Source organism: Taudactylus pleione, unplaced genomic scaffold (assembly GCF_031769625.1).
Source record: "Taudactylus pleione unplaced genomic scaffold, aTauple2 ptg000333l, whole genome shotgun sequence".
Taxonomy (NCBI): Eukaryota; Metazoa; Chordata; class Amphibia; order Anura; family Myobatrachidae; genus Taudactylus; species Taudactylus pleione.
The window spans coordinates 3659635-3686733 of NW_028284734.1; the positions used below are offsets into that span (position 1 = coordinate 3659635).

The 27099-nt window shown below is 42.5% G+C and overlaps 1 protein-coding gene across 2 annotated transcripts in view; it reads left to right on the forward strand.

Moving 5' to 3' along the window:
- Positions 1 to 735: 735 nt before the first annotated feature.
- FAM169A (family with sequence similarity 169 member A) overlaps positions 736 to 27099 on the forward strand; it is a 69338-nt gene continuing 42974 nt past the window's right edge. Inside the window, exon 1 of one of the 2 annotated variants that reach the window (XM_088443743.1) lies at positions 736 to 1037. The gene's annotated coding sequence lies outside the window, so the exon portion shown is untranslated. The remainder of the gene's footprint in view (positions 1038 to 27099) is intronic. The other variant, XM_088443741.1, reaches the window with a different exon arrangement.

Sequence of the window (27099 nt, forward strand, 5' to 3'; positions counted from 1 at the left end):
TTACATATCTGTAGCGCAGACAAGGAGGTTTTCAAATATTTATATAAAGCACGCTTAAAATTCCCCACCTCAGACTTTTGTCCCCAAAGCATACACTCCAGAACCCGTTTGCACGGCATTTTGGGTAGCGATTCTAGCAGTAATCGGTGCATCACTGCCTGGGGGTCCAGGGAGTCAGAATAGATTATTTCTACACATGTGCAGAATGGGTCTTCTCTTTATAGGGAATCAGTATGATTTAGGCCGGCAGTTCAAATCTCGACAGCCGTGGCCCGGCAAGGGTGAAAATTCCGATTGTCAAAAAATAAGTATTCACTAACCATATTCTACCCCCTAACCCCCCCCCCAAGTGCCTAACCCTAATCCCCCCTTCCCCGCAGCCTAAACCTAAGACCCCGGGGGGGGTGCCTAACCATAAATCGTCGTCGTCCTCCCAGGAGCCCCTAACCTAACCAATCCCCCCTGCGGCTGTCATATTCCTGCTATATGCAGCCATAAGGAATTCAAATGATCAGGAAATAAATCTGATAATAAATAAATACGCTTCCTAATGCTGTGTTGTTGATGTAAAAAAAATAAAAATAAATACAACCCCTGCATTTTACAACAGACAAACACCAGCCTGTATACCCCCCTCTTAAATGCTATAGAATGGCGTCACAGCACCTCCTGGTCAGCTTGTCTGGGAGCTGCTGCGAGAATGATACATGCTTTGACACGTTGATACATAAGAATCGCAGGTGCAGCATCGCCGCCACTGGCAGGTGACAAGTAACGTCAGAGGGAAGGGGCAGCGGACAGCGTCGCCCAGTGGCAGCTGAGGGGAGGGAGACCAATCAGCCGGGCAGTGCCCACAGACAGCATAGACAGCACCCGGGGAGGAGTGAGTGATGGCGGCCAGCAGTGCCCCATGCCTGTGACCCAGTGTGTATCACCATCATCCTCATCACCAGCCAACTCCTCCTACTAACCCAGCACCGGGATCCCGGGAACCCACACACCTCTGCTGTCTATTATATTGTATATGTGGGCATAAGGTAAGTGTGATCTCTGATCAGTAACTCAGGGACATTCTATGATTGAGTCATCGATCTGGCGCTATTAATTTTCTTTTATTGCACAAACATCGTAAGATATTTATTTATTGTGCGAAACAGTAGGGGCCGAGCTTCCCCAGATGCGGCTATTTCCTGTGTATTTTATTCACTGTCATTAAGTGCATGCATGTAACATGCATGTACTACTGAGCCCTGGTGTGCTCCCTATGCAATGCATATGCGTACATCTCCTGCCCAGGCTGCTTGCAGTTAAGAAGAGGAATGACAGGTTGCACTGTATAATAAATCCAGGATCTTTCCTATTCTTTGTTGTAATATGGTCATGTCTGATTTAAATAGGTTCTAGTTTTTGCAATAATGTTGTGGAGAATGGAAGGATCCTATTCCACAGCAAACCTCCATTTTAGATATATGTTGCACTGTTTCTGTCTGATCTGCTAGATAATTTTCCTTTATTTGTGAAATGCGACTGTGAATGTGCTCCAGGCCAAGCAAGATAAATCCACTTAGAGTAATACAGCTATGACTCATGAGTAGGGATTTTTTGTTGTTGTTGTTGTTGCATTATTAGTTTGTGTTTTTCCTGACGCATGCAGTTTTTAAAATTTTATTTAATTTTTTTATTTTTCCATGGCTGTAAATCAGTGTTTAAAGTATAAGCTATCCCAATAGCACATGATTTACATTCATCAGGTTAAATATACTTTTTAGTGTTATTCAGTGTGGTAAATATCAGTGGTGTACAATTAGTTGAATTGAATCACTACTGAAAACTATTTACAATCAGCCAATTATACGTAATCCTATATGGAGCCATTTCTACTTTTTCTAGTTTTACCAACAGAAGTAGGGAGAAATATAACAGATTGTATTGTATTAGAAATATTGTACAAACTAGAGATGTGCGGTTCGGTTTTTCTGAAGTACAAACAAACAAAACACACCCGAACTTAGGGGTTCCGAGCCGAATCGAGTCCTAGTTTGGAATCACTTTGGGGTTCTGAGTTGAACTGAGTTCTGGTTTGGTTCTGAAGTCAGTTTTAAAAACCTAACTTGGGTTTTGAATTGCATGTAAACATGTCCAAATTATTTTATCAATTCTCTATAAATTTTCATAGATTTTTAGGGAATCTAAAACCGAACCAAAACACTTGAGGCTGGTTTTGCCAAAACCAAAACATGATGATAAATTTGAACCAAAACACTGTGGCCATCTCTAGTACAAACACATCCCATAGTCTATATGGCAGGGGTGGGGAACCTTTTTTTCTGCCGAGGGCCATGTTGATATATATAACATTATTCGCGGGCACGGGGAAGGCCACGCCCCGTTCGTGTGATGTCGCATGGGGCGGGGCCAAAATCACTGGTGATTACAGTAATGCCCAGAGCATCCTGAGGATGCACTGGGGAGCTGTAAGGGCAGCAGTGTGACCGTGTCCAGGGATGTTCCAGGCGGCACTGCTGTATAGATTTTGGCTACAGTGTGCCTTTCTAGGCACCCTGCTAGCCAGATGAGGCTAGCAGAAAAAAGTTCAGAGGGCCAGACCAAATGATTCCGAGGGCCTTATACGGCCCCTGGGCAGGAGGTTCCCCATCCCTGCTATATGGGGACACAGCCAACCTTATGCTTGTTCCATGTGCTCTGTAAAAACGTTATAACGTAATACTCTCATTCACGTGCCTGACTTTATATTTGTTATAATGTTCTGTCAGATTAATTACATCTGATGAAAGGTTAAACTTGCATTACCACCATAGGAGCCAACTTTTTTAAATTTATTGGGGGTACTCACATTATCCCCCCAATATGACTAAAAAATGGCATTCATTGATGGGGTGGCAGATTTGACAGCACAAATAGTGAAGGTGCATAGGCATCCGTAGAGCTGGCTATGATTTTCACCTAATTGTTAAACCTGCCGATAACGACAGATTGGTGTGCCTACACAGAACGATCAATCGTTCAGTGTAGGCACTGCACTCCCTAGGGGAACAACGGTACGATTACGATGTCGTAATCGTACCGTCTTTCCCTGATCTACTAGTGGATAGGCACCTTAAGACCCAGTGTATACAGAAAGCTGCACAGTATTTGGAGATAGATAAAGTACAAACCACTCAGCTTTTAACTGTCATTTTACAGGCTGTGTTTGATCAATGACAGTTAGGCGCTGATTGGTTGGGTCTTTGTCTCTTTCCACTTTATCGTTCTCCAAACTTTGATACATCTCCCCCAATGTGCACTACCGGATTTCCCAGAATGCAAAAGTTGCACACCTTGCATTGCTGCATGGATTGTCAAGTGCAAATTTACATCCGTAAAATGGTCCTTTATATCCACAAATCTTTATCATTTCATATGAAGCTTCTATTGGAGGTAGTTTTACTGGTCTGGGATTCTTGAATATTCACAAAAAAATATTTTATAGAAAGACAACACTGAGACGTGAACTACAATCTAAATGCTTATATACTTTTTTTCTAATTGTATTCATATGTGTATATGTTTATTGATATATGAAATACAGTGAATGCGGCTTGTTACATACTACCAAGGCACTATGTCAAATGTAAATAACAAGTGCAAAAGGGGAAAAAAAATGATTGAGGCCAGTGTTCTGACGAACTTACAGTCTCAATATTTTGAAAATATATATATATTTTAATTTCAAAAATAGTCTAAATGGAAATACTGATTGTAAGCTTCAGACAGTGCATTTTAAGAAGGAAAACAACTATTTATTAGTAGGGTTGTTTACCCTCATTTTCTGTGAGCACTCCGTAAAACAGACTTTTTATCATTCAATATGTTGGGTGACTTATGCTAGACATTTAGTAATATGCATATCTTGCTGTTTTTCCATTGTGATTTATTTACCCTGGTTTCTTCCAAAATACTTTCTAAAAATAACAATTTATAAAAAATAAAAATGCAGTAAAACAAATTACCTAACTTATTCTAAACAAAAATTTTCTATTGATACATATTTGTGTTGATTAATATAAGTGAAAGCTGCTGTAGTAATTTCTCTATTTAGGTAAAATGATTTATTTATAGATGTTTGAGTAGTGGTGCAGTAGAACATATTTTTTATTTTGTTATGGAAAATCTTATTTTTGTAAAGATTTTTGTATTGCTTAGATGTATCTCAGTATCTCAGCTTATTTGAAATGGGAAACTCTTATTTTTATTTAGACAGAAGAGTCCTATATATCATATATTTACCTTCTTTTCTTTTATTAACTTTATATCTGGTCAATAATTCCTCTGTGTTTTGTTTCACAAGCTGTTTCCAGAATCATGACAATGGGGGGAATTCAGGGCCTGATTCAGACCCGCTCATGAGCGCTGAGCGCTCGCAAGCGGGTCGATGGTGGCCCAGTGCGCATGCGCACAACGGAGCCGGCTCCGTTGTGCACATGCGCGAGACCCGGATAGCGATGGGCAAACCGTTGCTCCGGGTTTCGTACCAAAGGGGGCATGCTGTCGATGTTGAGTGACAGCACACCCCCTTTGGTGGGCGGGCCGGGGGCGTGGCTGCCCAGACGGAGGTGTTCACATGGGAACGCCTACCGTCTGGGGCCGGCCCCACTGACATCACAAGTGATGTCAGTGGGAGTGCTTTCGGCTCTGTTTGAGCTGAAAGCACTCTAGGGCTTGCGGCAACGAGACCCTACCACAAGCCCGATGGTTGCGATGGTCTTGACCATCGTGACCATCATCATGGCCGCTCGCTATAGCTGTGGGTGGTCACCCACAGCTATGTGAGTGGCCAGGAGGCCGTTCAGAAAAACCAGAGGTCCGGCCCTGATTCAGAGCGAGCGCTCTGTCAGCGCGTCCGGCTCTGAATCAGGCCCTCAGTTTAGCGCGATGTTGAATAGCCGCGGGAGGGAGCTCCTGAAGCTATTCAATACACCGCGATGTTTTGGCAGGCTAAGGATTTGTTCTCGCACCCCCCTGGGGATGCGAGGAGATATCCGACAAAAGTGCCGGGTGCGCAGCTGTTTTCCTGCTTAGTGCGGCGCTAACAGCCGCGCACCCGGCACTTTAGTCAGAGAATGCCTGTTACCGCGCCTTAACACCCTTGTTAAGTTGCGAGAACCGGCATTCTCCGACATAACAGCGTGCTGAATTGAATAGCTCCGGGAGCTCCCCCCCCCCCGGCGCTATTCAATTTGCGTTGAATTGAATTCCCCCCAATGAGTCTCAGCCTCAACGTACACGTATGCTTTGTAAGACATTAACATTGAATGGGAACCTTTATTTTATTATCTCTGGCTGGTTGTGATCAGTTATAGATGCGTTTCTGACTTACAAGTTAATTTACCCTGGCAAAATGGCCACATCTGTTTGACAATATTTAGGAATACTTACAAATATTGCAACTATCTCAGTTCCACTAGTACATGATCGATACTTTTGTTTTTGCTTTTTTATTATTATTTATTTATAGAGTTGGGTGTTTTATATATTTCAGTTTGGGAGTGGTTTTATTTCCTTGGGCAGCTGTGTGTTTTCTGTGTCACTGAGCTGTCAGCAATACTTGTATCATATTTACAGTCTATCTAAAAAGAGTCTTCATTAGGGTCAGCAAAGTACTGACTTATCTGTTTCATCTAGGTACATATAATCCTTCACTTCTATAATAAGTAATTAGGAATTCTAGAAGACATTTATCAAACTTTGGAGAGAGATAAAGTGGAGAGAGATACAGTAAAGTACCATCCAATGAACTTCTATCTGTCATTTTACAGGCTGTGTTTGAAAAATGACAGAAGCTGATTGGTTGGTACTTTATCTCTCTCCAAAGTTTGATAAATCTCCCTCTAAATCTTAATTATGTCTATTATATATATACAAGAGGTGCTGCATACATACTTGTATAGATAGATTCTATGCAGCACTTCTTATTTATAAGTTTATAACAAATGGAGTCCAGGACTATACATTTACCTCTCTTCCACAGCTTCTGTGTCAGTATAAAATACAATTGGGGGTAACCCAGTTTTCCTGCTAAAAATATTTAACTCAGAATACTTATTTTTTTAAATTTATACTGTGAAACATCGTTTATTGGTATCAGTAATAAGTCTCTCAGTTATTGGTGTATATATCAGTCTTTCATTTATCAGTATCAGTAATAACGCTTTTATTTTTCAGTATCAGTAATAAGTCTCTCATTTATCGGTATCAGTAATAAGTCTCTCATTTATCGGTATCAGTAATAAGTCTCTCATTTATCGGTATCAGTACTAATGGCCTGATTCAGCAGAGGATCGAGTTGCTATCGGAGCTGCTAACATGGTAGCAGCTGTGATAGCTCTAATATGGTAATGCAACAGGAGGCATCATGCCTCCTGCATGCATTACTCATCTGAGCTGCATCCTAGAATGCAGCATCGGATCATCTGCGATAGCATTGGCTGGCTGAGTGACCCATGGGGTCACGCAAGCCGGCCGCCGAAGAAGCACAGAAGAGGCCAGGAAATCTCTGCCAGCCGACGGAGATCCTTGCCTCTTCACTCCTCCCCCCAACTGCAGCGACACGCCTCTGTTTTGGGAAACGGAGGCTGTTGTCGACCCCTCCCTGACCAAAAACAGCAGCAGACTGTCAATCACTGAGAGTCTGCTGCCGGACTGCGTGCGGGATCGTAGACCCGTACTGCACATGCGCAGTAAGGGTCCTATGAATGCTCAGATTCCCCATCATCGGGAAACTGCGCAATTTTGGCCACTGTGTCCTCTGCTGAATCAGGCCCAAAGTCTGTGATTTATCGACATCGGTAACAAGTATCTAATTTATCATTATAAGTCTCTCATTTATAAGAAACAGTAATCAGCCTGTTATTTGTCAGTACCAGTAATAACGGGTATATTTACTAAAGTGTGGGTTTTTAGAAGTGGAGATGTTGCCCATCGCAACCAATCAGATTCTAGCTATAATCTTCTCTAGAAGGTGCTAGATAAATGTTAAGAAGAATCTGATTGATTGCTATGGGCTACATTTCCACTTCTAAAAACCCGCACTTTAGTAAATATACCCCTAAGTCTCTCATTTATCAGTATCAGTAATAAGTCTTTCATTTTTCGGTACCAGTAATCAGTCTGTCAATTATCGGTACTGTCTTGCAGGTATCGGCATCACAACCAAGAGCACAATTCAATAGTGTGCAGCCACCTATGCGCCCGACGGAGCTATTCAATTGTTGCTCCTGTTGGGCGTGATCAGCTGCCGGCACCAGCATTTCAGCTCACAGCCCCCAGGGGCTAAATGTGACCTGTTTGCATGCCCAAACGGCACTTTTTGGTGCCATATTCGAATCAATTGGAGATAATTGAATCTCGACCCACGATCTCCTGTCACTTTAGATAGGAGATCGGGAGCGGGAAAACAATTGAATTGCGTCCTAAGTGTCTGGTTTAATCAGTATCAGTAATGTCTCTCATTTATCGGTATCAGTAATATCTGTCATTTATTAGTAGAAATAACAAATCTATAATTAATCAATATTAGTAATAACAATGCTCTCTTTTATCAGTATCAGTAATAAGTCTCATTCATCGGTGTCTGTAACAAGTCTCTCAGTTATTAAAATCAGTAACAAGTCTCTCATTTATCGGTATCAGTAATATCAAATCTCAGATTTAGCATTATCAGTAATGGCTCTCATTTATCAGTATAATATAAGTAATAAGTTTCACTTATCAGTATCAGTAATAAGTCTCATAGATATCAGTAATAATAAGTATTTGATGTATTAGTATCAATAATAAGTCACTCATTTATTGATAGCAGTAATAAGTCTCTAATTTTTCAGTATCAGAAGAATAGAAAAATATATTATTTTGTTATTTTATAATCTTGGTGTTATTAATAAAACAAAATGGAAAAAAAAACATAATTCTTCCAGCAATCCAGATCTGGGAGAGCCTTGACATTGTGGAGAGTCAAAGCATTTACACGACATAGTGACACCACAATAAATGCATGTTCGTACTACTAACTTATAACACTGCACCTATTGGCAGACATTACAAACACTTCATTGGACAGAACCAGTATCAGGACAGTCTGACTCATACCGCTTTTACACCAGAGCTAAAACCCGGGTTATTACTGGGTTATCCCGGATTGCTGCTAGGTGTAAAAGGGGCCAGGGTTTAATCCCCGGGTCCAATGCCCTGGCAATCCAACCCGGGTAGTTTGCAAGGTTTAACATGGGAACCCTGCAGTGTAAACGGGTAATCCGGGTCGCCCTGGTTCCGTTTACCGGATGGAAAGTTTCTGTTTTCCCGGCACTTGGAAATGATGTCATCTCCAAGCACCGGCAGACCAGCACGCCTGCACCCACGTGCAGTGTGAACGATGCTGACCCGGGAATAACCGCCCCATGTGCAGTGTGAACAGCACCAACCCGGAAGTAACTGTCCCGTGTGCAGTGTGAATGGCGCCGACTTGGGAATAACAGTCCCGTGTCCAGAATGACACGGGTCGGCACTGCGGTCTGAAGGGGATCTGTCCTCGATCTGTCCTTTAGACCTTTGTTCCAAATGCCGCGTTAGACCCGGGACTTAAGTGGAAAAGAGGTATGAGTCTGTAAGATTTTATTAAACTTTCCAGACAGCCTCTGCTCTGAAGGCTCAACTTAGAATTATAGAGGTTGCTGTTGACCATTCTCAGCCATTTTGACAATGTGGAAGCCTGGAAGGAGATGCGTCCTTCCATTTACAAGTTAAAACCTTTCTGGCATAACCCTTAGACGCCTGGAGATCCTACTCGTCTAGAAGTGCTTCATTTCACATTTTTCATCAAGAGCTGTTGCCATTGCCCGAGCCTGCTCCCGGTCCACTGTGACTCATGCTGCTAGGAGCGGAGGCTTGATTGGCATCCTATGATTGGAAGGACGCCAACCTTCACATACACCTTCCACGCCGCTGCCCTCCCTAGGCGGCTGTCGACTGGCGCACTCACATCAAGTGATCATCACTGCTGCGGCTGTCTCTCCACAAGCATCTCGGTCTCTAACCTGGTCCTAGAGACACAGCTGCCTGCTCTGGAGATGACGCACAGCCGGCACCTTTCATGTAACATCCCGGTTACCAACCAGCCCTAAGAGACACACCTGCCATTCCGGAGACGGCACACAGCCAGCGTTTCTTACTGCAAGTGAGTCTCACTACGAACAGCTCATTTTTTGCAGTTTACAGCTCCCAATTTGGCATATTCAGGATAGGGGATATCAGGTTTACCATTTGTGATATACCCTTTATACTGCTGTTAGGGATTAAATCAGGTGTTCTCCCTTCCGTTTTTCCTCCGAAAGATCATCTACCGATGTCCTGTAACTCCCAAGACAATTCAAAAGAAGGGGACACTTTGAGTATAATTTAGGAGCAAAACTTCCAGAAACTTCAGGAAAATCTCTGGACTCACCCAGGCAAAATGAAATGCATTCCTCAAAAGGTTTCTTTGTCAGTCAAAAGCTTCCTTATTTCTTATCTGTATAAACCCCAATGGGGCGACACTCACCTAATATCTCATAGGTCTGTTCCCATAAAGGTATCTTTTTAGGTCTCAGGAATTCCCAATGAGTAGAAAAATATCACTCCAATGATTCCAAGCAAATCGGTAACATTTATTCCCAAAAATCAAAACAAGTATAAAAAACAAATATAAAAAACCAAATCCATTTAAAAGGTAATATAAAAAAACACATACAACTTCAAAGGAAACACTCCAGACCAGATAGTTTGTTCAAATTCAGACCATGCCAGAAGAAAAAAAGGCAAAGCCAAACCTTCCTCCCACATCTAATCCCGGGAAAAAAATGTCAGGGGATGCTGGTCAATTTTGATGGATGGTCAAATCAGTATATTACCACACAATTGGAACTGGGTCCTGGGTTGTCCCTTTCATTCACCAACGCGTTTCGGATGTATATGCTTCCTCAGGGTGTAAAGTTCAACAAACCACCATGGTCTTTTATACCCAATATCTGGGTCACATGGTCATTTCATTAAAAGGTTTGAAAAAAAAACAAAACTTTTTAGCAGTAACCAAAATCTGGACCGGATTAATAATGCCTACATTCTCCCATAGACTTAACAGGGAACTTCCCTTCCTGAAAATCCATTAATGTCCTTTGAGACTGTCCTTGCATACTCATAATAGCAAAAGGTCATTACCCATGGGCAACATCTCCACTTCTAAAAACCTGCACCTTAGTAAATATACCCCTGGCTGAGAACTAATAGGACATCCCTATACTGAAGAAATTACTTGGGTTCTGGTATATCACCTTTTTAAAGCAGAGGCGCAGTTATAATATCAGTAGGGAGTCATATCGTGGACACAGAGCATTCACTAGTATTAAAAAAATACATTGTGAAAAGTAAATTTAATTGTGACAGGTATTTAGAATAATGGAAAAGTTACCATAAATATTTAACTCAGCCTTATGCATTTCATGCAGTCTGGAACAGACCACAATTCATCAAGGAATAGGTTAAACCAAACTGGAGAGTTAGGATAGGTCTAGGAAGGGAAGAAAGTTGGTGAGTTATGGTTAGAGAGTAGTACAATTTTCTAAACTTTTCTGTGGAATATTCGCCTCATTCTGCGTTTGTCTGTGGATTCAGTCTTTAGTCCCAGCCCTAACAATCTAAACCACATACTGTAGCAGAATTTTCCTTGTCATTACAGCTCTATTTATAAACTGACATCTGCAAAATGCAAATTTATAGTTCAGTGTGAGATGGACATGTGTATTGATGAAGCAAAAACTGAGTTGGATCTCTGGGAATTTGCAAATTGACTTGTTCTGCCATGACATTTGATTTGTGCTAAGGTTTGAGACAACTTAACTATTCTCTGCTTGTATTCGTAATTTAACAGTTTTCTTACACCACAACATTTTCCTCCGACAGAGTAAGGGCCTCATTTATCAACGAGTTTTACCAGTGATAAAACTCGTTGTGTATGATAATGGTGCTCCAGCCAATCAACTCCTAACTGTAATTTTTCAAACAGATGACAGTTGGGAGCTGATTGGCTGGAGCACCATTATCATACACAACAAGTTTTATAAACTCGTTGATAAATTCCTACAGTGAGATTAGGATGCCCTTTCCAGGGCTATGCATAGACTAATAGCACCACTCAGCCCAAGTGCTGAACTCACAGACTAACTGATAACTGGCCAATATGGCCACACATGCAGGGCAAAATGGCCAGATCAGTCCCGGCTTTGCTTGCTCCTAGTAGCCCCAGAACAAATTATTGTAAATTGCCCATGTGCCAACTAAGGATGAAAAAAATCCACATATTCATACTGAGCTGTGACAGTGACACCCTCTGCAGCAGGCACCCTGCTATCAAAACAGTCCTGGGGCAAATTCAAGAAGATCTTGCATAGTTTTTTGTCCTGGATTATCCGCATAGTATTAGTGCAAGAGGTTCTGAAGTAACCTCACAGACATTTGAAACTGCCCCTAGTATGTGTGATACTGGCTCCACAGTAACAACATTTAAACCATATTACAGGATATTCTTCAAGCATATTGTTTTACACATAGATACCTGTTTTTTAGACCCCTATAAATAAATTGATTTTATCAGATTATTCCAGCAATAGCAGCACTGTCTCCCACCTCTTCATGCTGCTAAGCCCAGAATGACAGCAGTTGAAAGACCTTTTGATGAGTTTTCACAGGAGCCCCCAATTATGGAGAATTGGATGGAGGGGCAGCATTCCCCTTATGTAAACATTACCTATGGCTGGAAAACACCTTTAAATGCATATGATATAGTGTAAATGATGTTATTTATTAGATAATGTGTTTCTGTTATGCTGTTTTTAAATTTGTTTTCACACAATATTTCATACATTGATATTGACAATGTATGCTAATAAAGGTTGAGTCTCCCATATCCAAACTGCTCGGGACCACAATTATTTTGGATATCAGATTTTTCCATATTTTGGAATAAGTGCTTACCATAATGAGATATTTTGGGGATGGGACCCAAATCTAAAAACAGAATACATTTATGTTTCATTTCCGGTTTGGGTTTGGGATCCCGGCTGTTGGGATGCCGGCTGTCAGAATACCAACAGCGGCATCCCTACAGTCACAATCCTGACACTAACAGGTAAGCTCCCTAACGCTAACTCTCCCCGGTGCGTGAACCTAACCTCCCCCCTAGTGCCTAAACCTAATCGCTCCTTCCCCGCACCCTAAACCTAACCCTCTCCCTAGTGCCTAACCCCTAACCCTAAACTTAACTCTCCCCTAACCCCCGATACTTACCTTTGGGATACGGGTGGTCGGCATTCTGGAGCCGGTATCCCGGATGCCAAGATGCTGACCCCTTCATATACATCTTATACACACAGCCTGAAGGTAATTTTATACAATATTTTTAATAATTTTGTGCCTTAAACAAAGTTTTTGTACATTGAACCATCAGAAAGCAAAGGTGTCATTATCTCTGTCGTGCTCAAAATATTCAGTATTTCGGAATATTTTGATATGGGAGACTCAACCTGTATTATAAGAGCATTGTGTCTGTCTGTTCCAAGTTGTAGCAAAAACTACTGAATTGATTTTCATGAAAACTGCATCATTTTGAAATGGAAACTCTTACAAATAACCTGCACTTTGTTTCATCTCTGTCCATCAAGATAAAGCTGAACAATAGCTAAAACACAACGTATTGACATTATCAATGCAAGAGATAGATGTGGCACCATGTGCACGGCCGGTAAGAGGTGTTTGCTGTGTGCATTTACTTCATTGGTGCAAATTGCGATCCGGATCTGTCATGTTTTCATGGTGCTTTTGAGTATGAACACCAATTATTTTATCCTGCTTTTCTGGCTTGTGTTCATTTTTATATTGGACAGAGAAGGAACAATCAGTAGCCAATCAGATTACTTGTTCACGGCAACAGGACAAGTGGGTGCTGGTCTATCTGGAGACAGTCTGTTCTGTGGCGTTGATGTTACAGGGACTGTTTCAAGGTGTGAGGAGGAGAGCAGAGGCAAGTACAGAATCACAGACTTAGGGGGAGAGGTAACAAACCTTCTAAAAGGGGCAGGTGAAGAAGTTCACCATGGCATCCAATCAATTTCTAGTTATCATTTATGAAGCACATTCTGGAAATGAGAGCTAGAAACTGATTGGTTACACATGTTCTCTTTAGAAAGTTTGTTTCATCTTTCCCTTTGAATTAAATGGTGGAAGGAACGAGTTTCTCTAAATGCGACGAGTAGTGATAAGTGTTTTTTTTTAATCTAATTTAAACAAGGTGCTAGGTAGTCAGCTCTGGGTAGTTCCATCTCATCCAACCCCAAAAGTCAGCTCTGAAAAGGAGGGTTTGGGTCAGAAAGAGAGACAATAAATACCTATTCAGCTACTTCACATCTCTTGAGAAAATGAGAAATATAATATCGGCCATCTCACATAACAGATTTTGGAATTTTGCCTCTGCATCCATTTAGTCAAGTTTTGCCTGAGGAAATCATGTAAATAACTCTACAATTATCTATTTTGACAGTTGTATGGAGCTTTGGGCAATTAATAAATTAAGACATACACAAGAGCCAGAATTTAGACAAACATTTTCCATTCCTTTTGCTTCACACAAATTATTTGATGTAATGCAACAATGTAGAGAATTCTAGATGTGCACTAGAGAAAATGCCACAAATAAGATAAAATATACATGTGTATATATTTGCACATAGAAGGCTTTTGTACCTGTTTCTTTAAAGGCTCAGAGATGTAAATGGGAACACATAATTCTGCACAAAAAAATCCATAACTCTACATCTATATAATAAGAAAGAAAGGGTGTGTGTGTCTGTCTGTCTGCCTGTCCTTGCATGGCCAGCATTTTGTACCTAGCTCCACTAAAATTGACATGGTGGTGTAGTTTGACCAGGATTAGGTCATGTTTGAAATTTGTAAGGGCCATGGAGATCTACATGGTGCACACCAAGTAAGCCGTGGAGTCTCTGGTTTGAAACTTCGCTTTAAGCAAGTTCTCTCAGGATTTCTTCCAGTGCCTAAAACTGCACTGATCTGAAGGCACAGGCTGATATGTACCAGTGGGGGTCAAGCAGGAAGAGCAGTGAGTCGGAGGAACAACTGTCAAACTGCACCTGCACTGACAGTAATTTCCTCCAGGCACATTGTCATATACCATGGTCTCCAATGTTGGTCTGCCATGTAAAATATGAAGGCTGCAGATGTACTTCAAGGTCCATTCTTAAACCCGTCCATTTCTGTGTTCTGAATGACATATACATTTTTGTTCTACAGAAGTATAGCATCTATTTTTATTCATTTTGATGCGAGTAAAAGTGACAAATGTGTTAAAATGTTCGTCTGAAAAACTACTTCCTACAGTATAGCAGAATTTAAGTTACAGTTGAGTTTATTGATGGATTTCTCTTAGATAGTAAATGTGCTTTCAGAGATGTGACTACCATAAGTGGGACTTATAGCAGAATGTTGTAAGGGCCCCAATATTCCACGTAATGGCGAAGAAAACCACACATACACGTGTCATAAGTGTGGCCCAATAGCAGCACATCCTGCTACTGTGATGTTATGCCTTAATCACCCTTTGTTCCAGTACGTGGTAGGGAGCAGATCTCCTTTACCAGTGAATAACAATTCAATAAAGCTTCAGGTGTCTATGTACTAAGCAGTGATAAGAGACTGAGTGAAAAGTGATGTCTGTGACAGTGGGGTAACTAGGGTATTTAGAGCCCAGGGCAAATGTGAAAAGGGAGCCCCACCCCCCTAACATCCAGATATGTGCGCGTGCCGAAAAAAAATGGGCGTGGTCACTTAAAAATGGGGCGTGTCAACATGACACACCCCTTTATTTTCACGCTGAACATTCCTATCCATATGCACCTTAACCCCAGTAGTACCCCTTATACAGTACCCCCAGTATGCAGTTGTGGTCCCTCTTATGCAGGCCCATAGTAGTGCCCCTTATACAGTATCCCCAGTAGTGGTTCCCCTTATACAGCCCCCAATTAGTTCCCCTTACTCAGTGCCCCCAGTAGTGGTCCCCCCCAAATGCAGTGCCCTATGTAGTGTTCCCCCTTATGCAGTGCCCCCAGTAGCAGTCCCCACAATGCAGTGCACCCAGTAGTGGTATCCCCTTATGCAGTGTCCTTTATATAGTGCCCCCAGTAGTAGTCCCCCCCTATGCAGTGCCCTTTATATAGTGCCCCCAGCAGTAGTCCCCCCATGCAGTTTTCCCAGTAGTGGTCCCCCTTATGCAGGCACCCAGTAGTGATCACCCCCTATCTAGTGCCCCCTGTAGTGGTCCACGCAGTGCCCCTAGCAGTAAGCCCCTTATATAGTGCCCCCAGCAGTAGTCCCCCCCTCTCATGCAGTGCCCCCAGTAGTGGTCCCCCTGATGCAGGCCCCCAGTAGTGACCCCCCCTATCCAGTGGTCCCTGTAGTGGTCCTTCCTGTTATTGCCCCCAGTTGTGGTCCCCCCAGTGCAGTGCTCCTAGTGATAGGCCCCTTTTATAATGCCCCCAGTAGTAGTTCCCCCCCCAACTAGTGGTCCTAAGTTGAGGTTCCCCCTCCCGATTAAGTGCCCCTGGTAATAGCCCCACCCCAGTAGAGGTCATTCCAATAATGGTGCCCCCAGTAATAGCCCCCCCCAGTAGAGGTCCTCCCAATAATGGTGCCCCTAGTAGTAGCCACCAGCCCCCGTTGTGCCCCCACCCCAGTAGAGGTCCCCCCAGTGGTAGCCACCCCACTCCCCCATTGTGCCCCCAGCAGTTCTGACAGGTTTTAAAAAATATATATATAAAAACATACTTACCTGAATCCATGCTGCTGCTCCGGACCACGACACCGCTCCCGCCGCCGCCGCCAGTCCTCCCGGGACAGTTGAACAGTTTGGTGACGAACAGTGCCTTTTCCAGCATGATGGAGCACCTTGCCATAAGACAAAAGTGATAACTAAGTGGCTCGGGGAACAAAACTTTTGGGTCCATGGCCAGGAAACACCCCAGACCTTAATCCCCTTGAGAACTTGTGGTCAATCCTCAAGAGCCGGGTGGACAAACAAAAACCCATAAATTCTGACAAACTCCAAGCATTGATTAGGCAAGAATGGGCGGCCATCAGTCAGTATGTGGCCCAGAAGTTGATTGACAGCATGCCAGGGCGAACTGCAGAGGTCTTGAAAAAGAAGGGTCAACACTGCAAATATTGACTCTTTGCATAAACTTAATGTAATTGTCAATAAAAGCCTTTGACACTTATGCAATGCTTGTAATTTTACTTCAGTATACCATAGTAACATCTGACAAAAAGGTCTAAAAACACTGAAGCAGCAAACTTTGTAAAAACCAATATTTGTGTAATTCTCAAAACTTTTGACCATGGCTGTAGTGTTGTATGTAAAAAAATAAATTATATTTGCATCTTGTTCAATTAGCATCTCAGATTCAATCAACGAGGCATTTATTACCTGGATAGAAGAAAAGATCTGCGCCAATTAAACAGTTTACCAAATGTTAGGAGTATGCAACTCATACTTGGCTACTCTAGTAGCCTGGAGAGGAGATGCTGGTGGGCAGTGATGGGGGCAAAGTCAGATTATTTACATCATTAGGCCAAATTACGCGATTATCTTAGATTTGTGTCATGTCATTAGGCCCCATCTCCTCCTCACGGACCGCAAATTCCTGGTAAGAATCTCCCATTCTGCCCACTACACTAGGTAAATACTCTTCTGGGGGTGTAGGATGGGCTATACAACAAATCGGTAGCCCCAAAGGTTCCGGGAAAGTAGGCAAGTATGGTGCAACTATGAACCATAAATCAATAAATTTTCATAAAGCAAATACATGTAGAAAGATTAATTGTTCCATTGCTTCTCCAACTGTTAATTCTTGGAGTGTTTTGTGGGTACCAAGAAAATAAATGTATTATACAGGTTGAGTCTCCCATATCCAAAATGCTTGGGACCATGGGTATTTTGGATAACGGAATATTCCGCATTTTGGAATATTTGCATATCATAATGAAATATCTTGGGAATGGGACCCCAATATACACATAGAATGCATTTATGTGTTCTATACACCTTGTACACACAGTCTGCAGGTAATTTTATACAATATTTTCAATCATTTTGTGGCTCAAGCAAAGTTTGTGTACATACATAAAATTAATTTATGTTTCATATACACCTTATACACACAGCTTGAAGGTAATTTTATACAATATTTTTAATTTGTGCCATACACAAAGTTTGTGTACATTGAACCATCAAAAATCAAAGGTTTCATTATCTCAGTCATGCCAAAATTATTCCGTATTTCAGAATATTCCGTATTTCGGAATATTTGGATATGGGAGACTCAACCTGTACTGTACATTGTGTCTTATAAGTGAAATAATCATCCAGCAAGTGGTTTACACACTATTTGATATAGAGAATTACACCTTGGGTAAATTTTCATTGATACCTGCCGGTGGTTGCGGTTTACAACGTTGTCTCCTGGAATTCCAGCTTTGGTAGTCTTCAATCTGTATATGGAATACAATGGGATACAAACATTGTGCTCTCTGGACCTGATTCAGACCCGCTCGCGAGCGCTGAGCGCTCGCAAGCGGCTCGATGTTGGCCAAGTGCACATGCGCACAAGGGAGCCGGCTCCGTCGTGCGCATGCACAAGACCCGCATAGCAACGGGCAAGCCGTCGCTATGGGTCTCGCTCCAAAGGGGCGTGCTGTCGATGTTGAGTGACAGCACGCCCCCTTTGGCGTGCCTGGGGCGTTGCTGCCCAGACGGAGGCGTTCCCATGGGAACGCCTACCGTCTGGGGCTGGCCCCACTGACATCACAAATTATGTCAGTGGGACTGCTTTTGGCTCTGATAGAGCCAAAAGCACTCCAGGGCTTGCGGCAGACGAGACCCTACCACAAGGGTCTCGTTGCAAGCCAGATGGTCGCGATGGTCTTGACCATCGCGACCATCTTTTTGGCCGCTCGCTATAGCTGTGGGTGGTCACCCACAGCTATGCGAGTGGCCAGGAGGCCGCTCTAAAAAAAGAGAGGGAGGGCCCTGATTCAGAGCGAGTGCTCTGTCAGAGCGTCCGGCTTTGAATCAGGGCCTCTGTTGTAAAGGGTGGACTCACCAAATAAGAATTTATTGGTCTATACTCACCCTTTGTCAGACGTATGTTCGCCTTGGCACCCCATGTCCTTAGGTGTCTTTATTATGAGTTGCAGGAATTCCCTCTTGATTGTAGAAGGAGAATTTCGTACTGTGAATGCTATACAGTACTCCCTTATTAAAAAATAATATATCAATTGGTAGAAAAAGTTATTATTTATTATATGCAAATAAGTTTTACCATGTAAAAAACTTTGAATTGCTTGATAAAACAGGAAATTAACAACAAAGATATACAAATTATTATAGATAATAAAAAATAATAATAATAATAATAATTGTAAAAATAAGTAAAAGTAAGTATTAACTGGACTGTGTATGCATTGTGCACTGTGATTCTGGGATCGGACCGGCAGCAGTGAAGATCCCGACGGGATTAAGGTAAGTAACACTAACCTTATACCCCCCCTAACCCTAATCTTCCCTTAGGGGTGTCTAACCCTAACCTCCCCCCTAGTGCCTAACCCTAAACCCCCCGTAAGTGCCTAAACCTAACCCCCCCTCCCCCCCCTCATTCCCGCAGCCTAAACCTAACCGTCCCGGGAGGGTGCCTAACCCTAACCTCCCCTTGGGGTTGCCTAACCCTAACCCCCCTTCCCTTAGCCTGACCCTAACCCTCCCGGGTGGTGCCTATCCCTAAATCCCCCCCGGGAGTTCTTAACCGAGATTGGCTGTCCGCCCCGGCCGCGGCTGTCCGCGCCCGCCACCTGGTTTACCTTGATTCGGTATGCCGGAAGTCGGGCTCCCGGCATAAGAATAATGATAGGCGTCGGGATTTCAACGCCTATCATTAGTCCCCTGTCGGGATTGCACAGTCGGGAAGCCGGCGGTTGGCATTTCGACCATTAGCTTCCTGACTGCATCCCGCGATTCTAAGCATGTGTTGTGCTCACAGCAAAGCCATACCTCCTGTTGTATTCCTGACACAACTGCATTATTACTTACATGAGACGGGAATCGCATTTACTACCTATGCTGTGTTGGTTAAAATTCATGTCTGCGGTCAAACCATAATACTGTAGGTAGTAAAATGCGGCATTTTGTGATTGTGTTTCTATTCAGCTCTGAATAAGGCCCACTGTGTTGTACAGTACCTCAGAGGTCATGATGATTAGACCTCTCGCACTAATATAATTGGGATATGTTATACTTGTGTACAGAAATGAAATTCATTTATGTTTCATATACACCTTATACACACAGCCTGAAAGTAATTTTATACAATATATTTAATAATTTGTGCCGTAGACAAAGTTTGTGTACATTGAACCATCAAAAATCAAATGTTTCATTATCTCAGTCATGCCAAAATAATTCCGTATTTCGGAATATTTGGATATTGGAGACTCAACCTGTACAGCATCCAACTGCATTTAATAGCATACGCGCATTAATATCCATACATATAAATGCATCTAAATGTAATTTTTAAATAAATACTCCCTCAATGCCCCTATTACTGTACTTTAGGAGAAATAAAAGATCCATTAGTATGCTCATGTCTGTCACAAACAAAATAGACCCCAACAAAAAGTGTAAATCTCCTGCACAAACATTAAAAAGCAGATAGCAAGTATATGGATACATGCATTTAGAAAATTGTCTGTAACGTGGTACAGTATTTATTTTCCACTTCATGAATGGCCCCCAAATACATCATTTGTAATATATTAAATTATAAAATGTTAAGGGGCCTATCCATTACCCGACTTTGTGAATAATCCGACCAAAACCAGGATGTTTTGGTCTCATTGTTCAGAAAGTCGTCTTAATGGATAACCGGCAAGGACCAGTGATGCACGTGCACGCTGGTCCTTGCCGTCCCCGACGGAACATGCTTGTCAACCTGACAATGCTCGTCAGGTTCCCCATGTTCAGGGATAGGAGGTCGGGCTCTGCACTGAATGACGTTCAGTGAATGCCGTTCAGTGCGGGCACCGCACCTTGGCGACCTGAAGGTTTGAACGTTTAGCCGTTCAGACTTTCAGGTCTGCTAATGAATAGGCCACTTTACTTTGTTACTCCCTCTTGTTGAAGGTATTATGGCCAAGTTGGCCTGTTGTTTCATATTTAGTGGTCTTCCCAAGCTATCTATGCTTCTGGCATGGGGTCTGAGATTTCTTATGTTTTGTGCTTGGTCCTTCCTACTTTGCAACCCTAAAGTCAGGGAAAAACATGGGCTAAAAATTGTCCCTGGTCATGCATCACAGGTTGTGGCCTCGCCTAATTATGCTGGTCAAGCAAATTGCCAGGAGGCGGGGCTGCTTACTAACGCCCCCTTCTGGTATTTGCCAGAATTGCTAGATGGTCAATCCAGCTGTGCCTATAGATGAGAAGGCACTTATCATGCTGCTAAAGCTCTTGCTGCTTCTCTTCTAATTGATGTGAAGCAGGAAGCAATCATGCCAAGATATATTAATAAGTGGTAGAGGGAAGTCAAAATCTCACATAAATCAAAAGATCTAGTGGGCAGGTACCGCTGGTAATCCTGCCAGTATGTGAAAAAAAATGATAAGCCACAAAAAGTGATTTTATTGTGTTTTTTTTTTTAATAATAGCTGATGAATTACCATCATTACATGTATGCAGAGACCATGAAGAAAATTGATTTTCTCTTTGGTAACTGCCTTAATATATGTTGAAGATCAATATAAGTGTCAAATTGCACTGCATATGACAGCTACTGATAATACATGTCCGCCATGGTTAGAAAGACCATGAAGACTAGAGAATAGGCATTATGTACACTCAGGGACGCCACAACGTTTTTAGGTTGGTAGGGGCCAAAATATAATTTAATTTTGACGTTCTTACATGTGTGTATATTTATATATATAAGGGGGCTTATTGAAAAGTAATGAGACTGATTTTTTACATTCGGAATCAGATGACTCCACAGGATCTGAAGTAGCGTCCTTCACATTCAATACATTTTTTGCAGCGTTTCAACAACGATTCCAAGACGCAGTAGACTGTTTTGTGTCATCACTTTTAGTGTTGCAGCTGCGGCATTTTTCACTTCATCATCTGTTGAGAACTTCTTTCCATGCAGTTTTTTTTCAGGGTTGGGAGTACCCAGAAATCAGAGGGCGCTTAGGCCGGGCTATAAGGAGGGTGTTCCAGTGCTGTCCCATTCATTTCAGTCAGTGCTGCCTGTGCAACAGCAGCAACATGTGGTCGGGTATTGTCTTGGAGCAAAACCACTGTTTCTTCAGCAAATGTGGTCTTTTCTTTCTCATGGCTCCACGCAAATGGGTTTTCAGGGCTCATACCGTGCTGTAGGCTCATACCGTGCACATCATGACTTTACACAAAGAAGGAATCACACAGAATTTTTTGGGCGGAGGCAAATTTGCACGTTTACATACATTGGACTGTTGTTTAGCTTCCAGATCATAATAACGAATCAACAATTCATCACATGTCACAATCGATGTCAGGAAATCTAGTATCCTCTCCGATATTCGAACTGTGTTCTTGCACGATTCAACTCGTTGTCGCATCTGCTCTTCTGTGAGATTTCTGGGTACACACCTGGCACACACGCGATGCATTTTCAGTTCCTTTGTCACAATATGCTGAACCTGTTCGTATGAGATGCCAAGTAAAACCAAAAGTTTGCATAAAGTTAACCTTCTGTCATTTTGCAACATCTCCACAGCTATGGCAATGATGACATCTGTAACCGCGGTGGATGGTCTCCCAGAACGCGCTTCGTCAGTCAGTTTAAGAATGTTCCAAACAGTTGATTTGGCCACACCTAATGTTTTTGCTATCTCACTTATGGGTTTGTTTTGATTTTTCAGCCTAATGATGGCTTGCTTCACTGATAGTGACAGCTCTTTGGATCTCATATTGAGAGTCGACAGCAACTGATTCCAAATGCAAATGTCACACCTAGAATCAACTCCAGACCTTTTACCTGCTTAATTGATAAGGAAATAACGAGGGAATAGCCCACACCTGTCCATGAAATAGCTTTTGAGTTGATAGTCCCATTACTTTTGGCCCCTTAAAAAGTGGGAGGCACATGTAGAAATTCCTACACCGTTTTGGATGTAATTACCCTCAAATTAAATCTGAAAGTCTGCAGTTAAAGCACATCTTGTTTGTTTCATTTCAAAGCCATTGTGGTGGTGAATAGAGGCCAAAATATGAAAATTCTGTCAATGTCCCAATATTTATGGACCTGGCTGTATATATATATATATATATATATATATATATATATATATATACACCTCTATATATATATAGTCAGGTAAAGGCAGTGGGGGTGAATTAATAGGTCCCTATTAATACACACACACACACATACATATGCACTCATTTATGTTAAAAAAACAGAGGACTCAATAGCGTATTAGTATAAAATTACAACAATAAGGTGCCCATTTATTATTTATCTGGTGTTAGACCCGATAAATAGAATTTCTTATTGCTGCTGTTCGTGTCAATAAGAAATCAATTTCCAGATGTATAAAAAATCACATCCAGGGAGAGGCATTCCGATAGGAGCCCGATGTATAAAGTAAAGTGATCGCATCAACCTACTGCACATGTGGCTTTTACCAGGGAGGTATCCGGAGAATCTCTTTCCCGGGAAATTGTGCGATATGTAGCCCATAGGCTACAGTGGCTAATGCCATGGCTATTGCAATCGGAAACAGGGAAATACATTCAGGAGATACGTTAGATTTCGGAGGGCTTTCCTACAAAATGTGCATAGTAAATATGGCCATAAAACATAATTGTAACATGTGAGTGACTTTTACTTCATAAAGAAGACGTAGAGAGAGGATCTACTAAGAGCTCCCTCCCTGGCTGAGGCTGTGCATGGAGGGTAATTTCCAGCTGAACCCATTGGGAAAGAGGAGGAAGGCGGGTGCCGTGAGGGGGAGAGTCAGGGGCGCAATAAAGGGGGGTGCCACAGGGGGGGATCCGGAGTGTCATGAATAAGGGGGTCGAGCAGTGGGGAGCGTTTGGGTCAAAGGGGGGAGAGAGAAAGGACGGAGGGAGAACTGAGGGGGAAGAGGGGAGGAACATATGAACTGGGAGGTGAGAAGGGCGCAGAGCTGGTCCCAAAGGAGGGGTCACCCCTCAGTAACTAATCACACACTGGACGGAGTGAGATGCAGGGGGATGAGGGGGGAGGCGGTCAGAGAAGGGCTGTGGGGAGGGTGGAGGTAGAGTAGCCAGAAATGGGATTATCTCTGTGCCCGTGATACTGAAGAATTGTGTTTTTGTAAGGAGCCATGGCCATGCCTCCTTATATTTGGTCATGCCTCATTGCCATTATCCGGACTCGGCCAGGCTCTCTACAGCCATGACTAGTACAGGGATAATCTGGGATATATTATGGCCCGATCGGTGTGATAATTGAGATATTACTGCTATTTGGAAGACTATTATTAATTAACAGTTTATTATTAACAGTTTCTTATATAGCGCAGCATATTCCGTTGCGCTTTACAATTGGAAACATAAATAGAACAAAACTGAGTAATAACAGACAGATATATAGGTAGGAAGGCCCTGCTCGTAAGTTTACAATCTATAGTGAAATAGCCATTGATACACAAGGATAGGTGTTATATATTGCATTTTGATCCAATCAGAATGCAGAGTTTCTTGGTTGGCTGCATGAACCAGTCACACAGGAGTGTCGGCAAAATATTAGGAGGATGTGAAAGAAAGACAATGTATGAGGTTATGTGTGGACTATGTTTCGGCTATAGTGTAGGCCTGAGACAGAACCTTTACAAGAGCAGTGTGGGTATAAGGGAGGGATGGAATAATTAGTGATATTGATTGAAATAAAGAGTGATCATGCAGGAGTAAGAATGAGGTGGGGGGGGGAGTAATCAAGCTCAGTATCTTACCTTTATCATCCACTCTTCGGAAGCTGCACCTAGTGGTCAGTCCTGGAACCAGATCCAAGCAACCGTGGATCCTCGCTACTGTGTTGGGCAGTAATATCATGACCAACACATGTGCCTTAGGTACCCTTTTTTCTATGTTAGTTGCCACTATTTCAGGTAATGTCTGTTTCTAGCACCAATGTGTGTCAGACCGACACTTGTCCGGCCAATACTGTATGCCCGCTGATTTCACCATTGCGTCTCTGCCAATCCCAGTCCTATAAACCTATGAAAGGAGTGTTCCTGGAGACGTGTGTGGACATCAAACACATGAATATACAGGGTAAATGGAACTAAGAGGGAGATTTACTAAAGCTTGGAGAGAGATAAAATTGGAGATAAATAGCACCAACCAATCAGCTCCGGACTGTCATTTTTCAAACACAAACTGTAAATTGACAGTTAGAAGCTGATTGATTGGTGCTATTTATCTCCAATTTTATCTCTCTCCAAGCTTTATTAAATCTCCCCCTTAATTAGATATGGCGCAGTTATCTGCTGCACAGCTTGACATTCATCCCACCTCCTACCATTCTGTGTATCGCCTTAATGTGTGTTTTATGGGATGTGTGTTATGACGCCATTTATAATTTATCAACATCTCCAGAATTTAGAAAAATAGAACTGACGGCGGCTCAGAGCAGGGCTATTTGTTAAACTAGGCTGAAAGCAGCATTAAAATGGAAAGTGTTAGGCATGGTGTATAACAATGTACAATGATGTATAAGAATGTAACGGAACTAGCATATACAACCAAGAGCACATTCTGTGACACAGAAACAAAGGGAATGGCCTCCTGTGGGTTTGTTTGTAATCCAGTTTTATTGAAAAATGCTCTCAGTGAGAACTGCTGCTGTAATGTAGGTCAGAGTAGTATATGGCTGTTGACTTGATAGGGATAAACAGGATTACATTATTTGCCGTCAGATTAACTCTGGAAATGTTGACAGCAGAGAAGTCGTTGCAGGAGTAGGAGTGAGCAGAGTGTCACATCAGGCCACCATGCTATTTACAGACACAGCTTCAGTGTGAGGAGTAGGAGCATAAAAAGGAGCAGTATACTAGTGAAATAAGTAACGTTGCAATGCTAGGTGTGCAATGCTTTTTTTTCTTTTCTTGCAATGCAGGTAAAATACTGGTGGCTTTTGCATGTAGCAAATAGGACAGGTTTGTTTTTGCACTGAATCTAGATTTAATCTATCACACACCCTTCCCAAGCTGCATACATACGTAAAGAATTTCTGTCCAACCATCCAACTAGCTGATTGGTTGGAATGAAACATCTTATTATTTAATAATTTTGTGGCAAATAATCAATGATTTATTTAGATGGAACAATGATTCTTTGCTTTTTATTTTTTTGTCAGATGAATTATCATGGGCAATCTTGCCTATTTTTACTTCTATTGCAGTTAATAAATTAGAGGCTTTATTTCCCAGCAAGGTCTCCAAAACTCAAATGCAATTTGGCATATTAATAAATTGCATGGCTTACACACAGCACATCAAATTGCATGTAGACCTAATTTCCCCCTCAGAGTGTTATCTCACTGGGGCTGATTCTGAATTATACGCAATGCGCACAGATATCTCTGATTTCAGCATACTGTGCGTGCCCTAAGGAAAGAAATCGGTTCCTCCGTGTGTGCAGATCAGGTATCTGCAAACGAATGGAGATCGCTAGTGTGTATGGCTAGATCCGTCCATCGATGAACCACTCTTTCCGTGAAATCTGCATTTCTGGGAGGTAGCTAGGCAGCGACCATGCGTTCGCACTGACCTCTCCTATCTCATGGCATAGGCAAACGCAGGGGGGTTTCCGCCTGCCTGGAAACGCCCCTCCCCAGCTGCTCCCCCAGACTCCCGGACTTGCTCTAATACTCTGGAATAGTGCCCACATCTAAAATATAAAATATTCAGCTCAGGCAGGATGGCTCTACTGCCGCAGTTAATGGGTTACTGTGATTGCTGGTCCCCTATATGCTGGAATTATGACACACAATATACTTTGTTTGATGCATATTACAGCTGGTTAAGTGATAATTCTACCCTCTTCACACTCGCTCTAAAATCAGACATTTGCAAACCCCCCTCTAGAAATCCTGTGTTTGCCACTGCATGGGAGTGTCGTGGCTGTATAAGCGGAGTTCCTTGCCGGATCGTAGCGTGCAGGTGGAGATGGGACGTCTGTATCAGCCACATCCTCTCAGGACATTTTATATCAGCCCCATCTGCAGTACACCGTGGTTTTACCAAGGTTGAAATTGCCAAATCTGTCCCACAATGAACAATAAACAACATACAGATGGATGATGTACATGATCGTACCAAGCAGAGTCGTAACATATTTATGTGAAATGTCAGTTGAGATTAAGCAGGTCTTATGGCATAAGGGCATAGAGTGTATGGCATAGAAAGGAGAGAGATTTTAGGTGGGTAGGGACAGTGCAGGCGCTGCGATCTTCCTGATTTTAAAAAGGCAAAATGTGCCCTGTCCTTTTAGCGGTGCCCCGCCAAAACAGCCTGCCCTGAGCCTTCCCCACCCACGGGTGGGAAAAGTTACGGTGACCGATAATAGCCTTGTGACTAGACGCGGCATCTGTTCACTGTGAAGGGAGAGCTTGGGGTAAGCCCAGCACCTCCATAAGTGCTGGGCACGCCCCCAAGTGTGACGAATTTGGGACGTGTCACAAGGACACACCCCCTTCCTGAGCGGTCATGACACCCTTTCGGGTGCAGAAGATACCCTCCCGCGATTCTGCGCTCTGCCCTCCTCTTTCTAGTGGGAACACTAAGGTGTCATAGGGCAGAATATTACAAATGTTATTAATGATGAAAACAGAAAGTGTATTTCAATAGATAATAGTTTAGAGTATTTTGGACTGCATT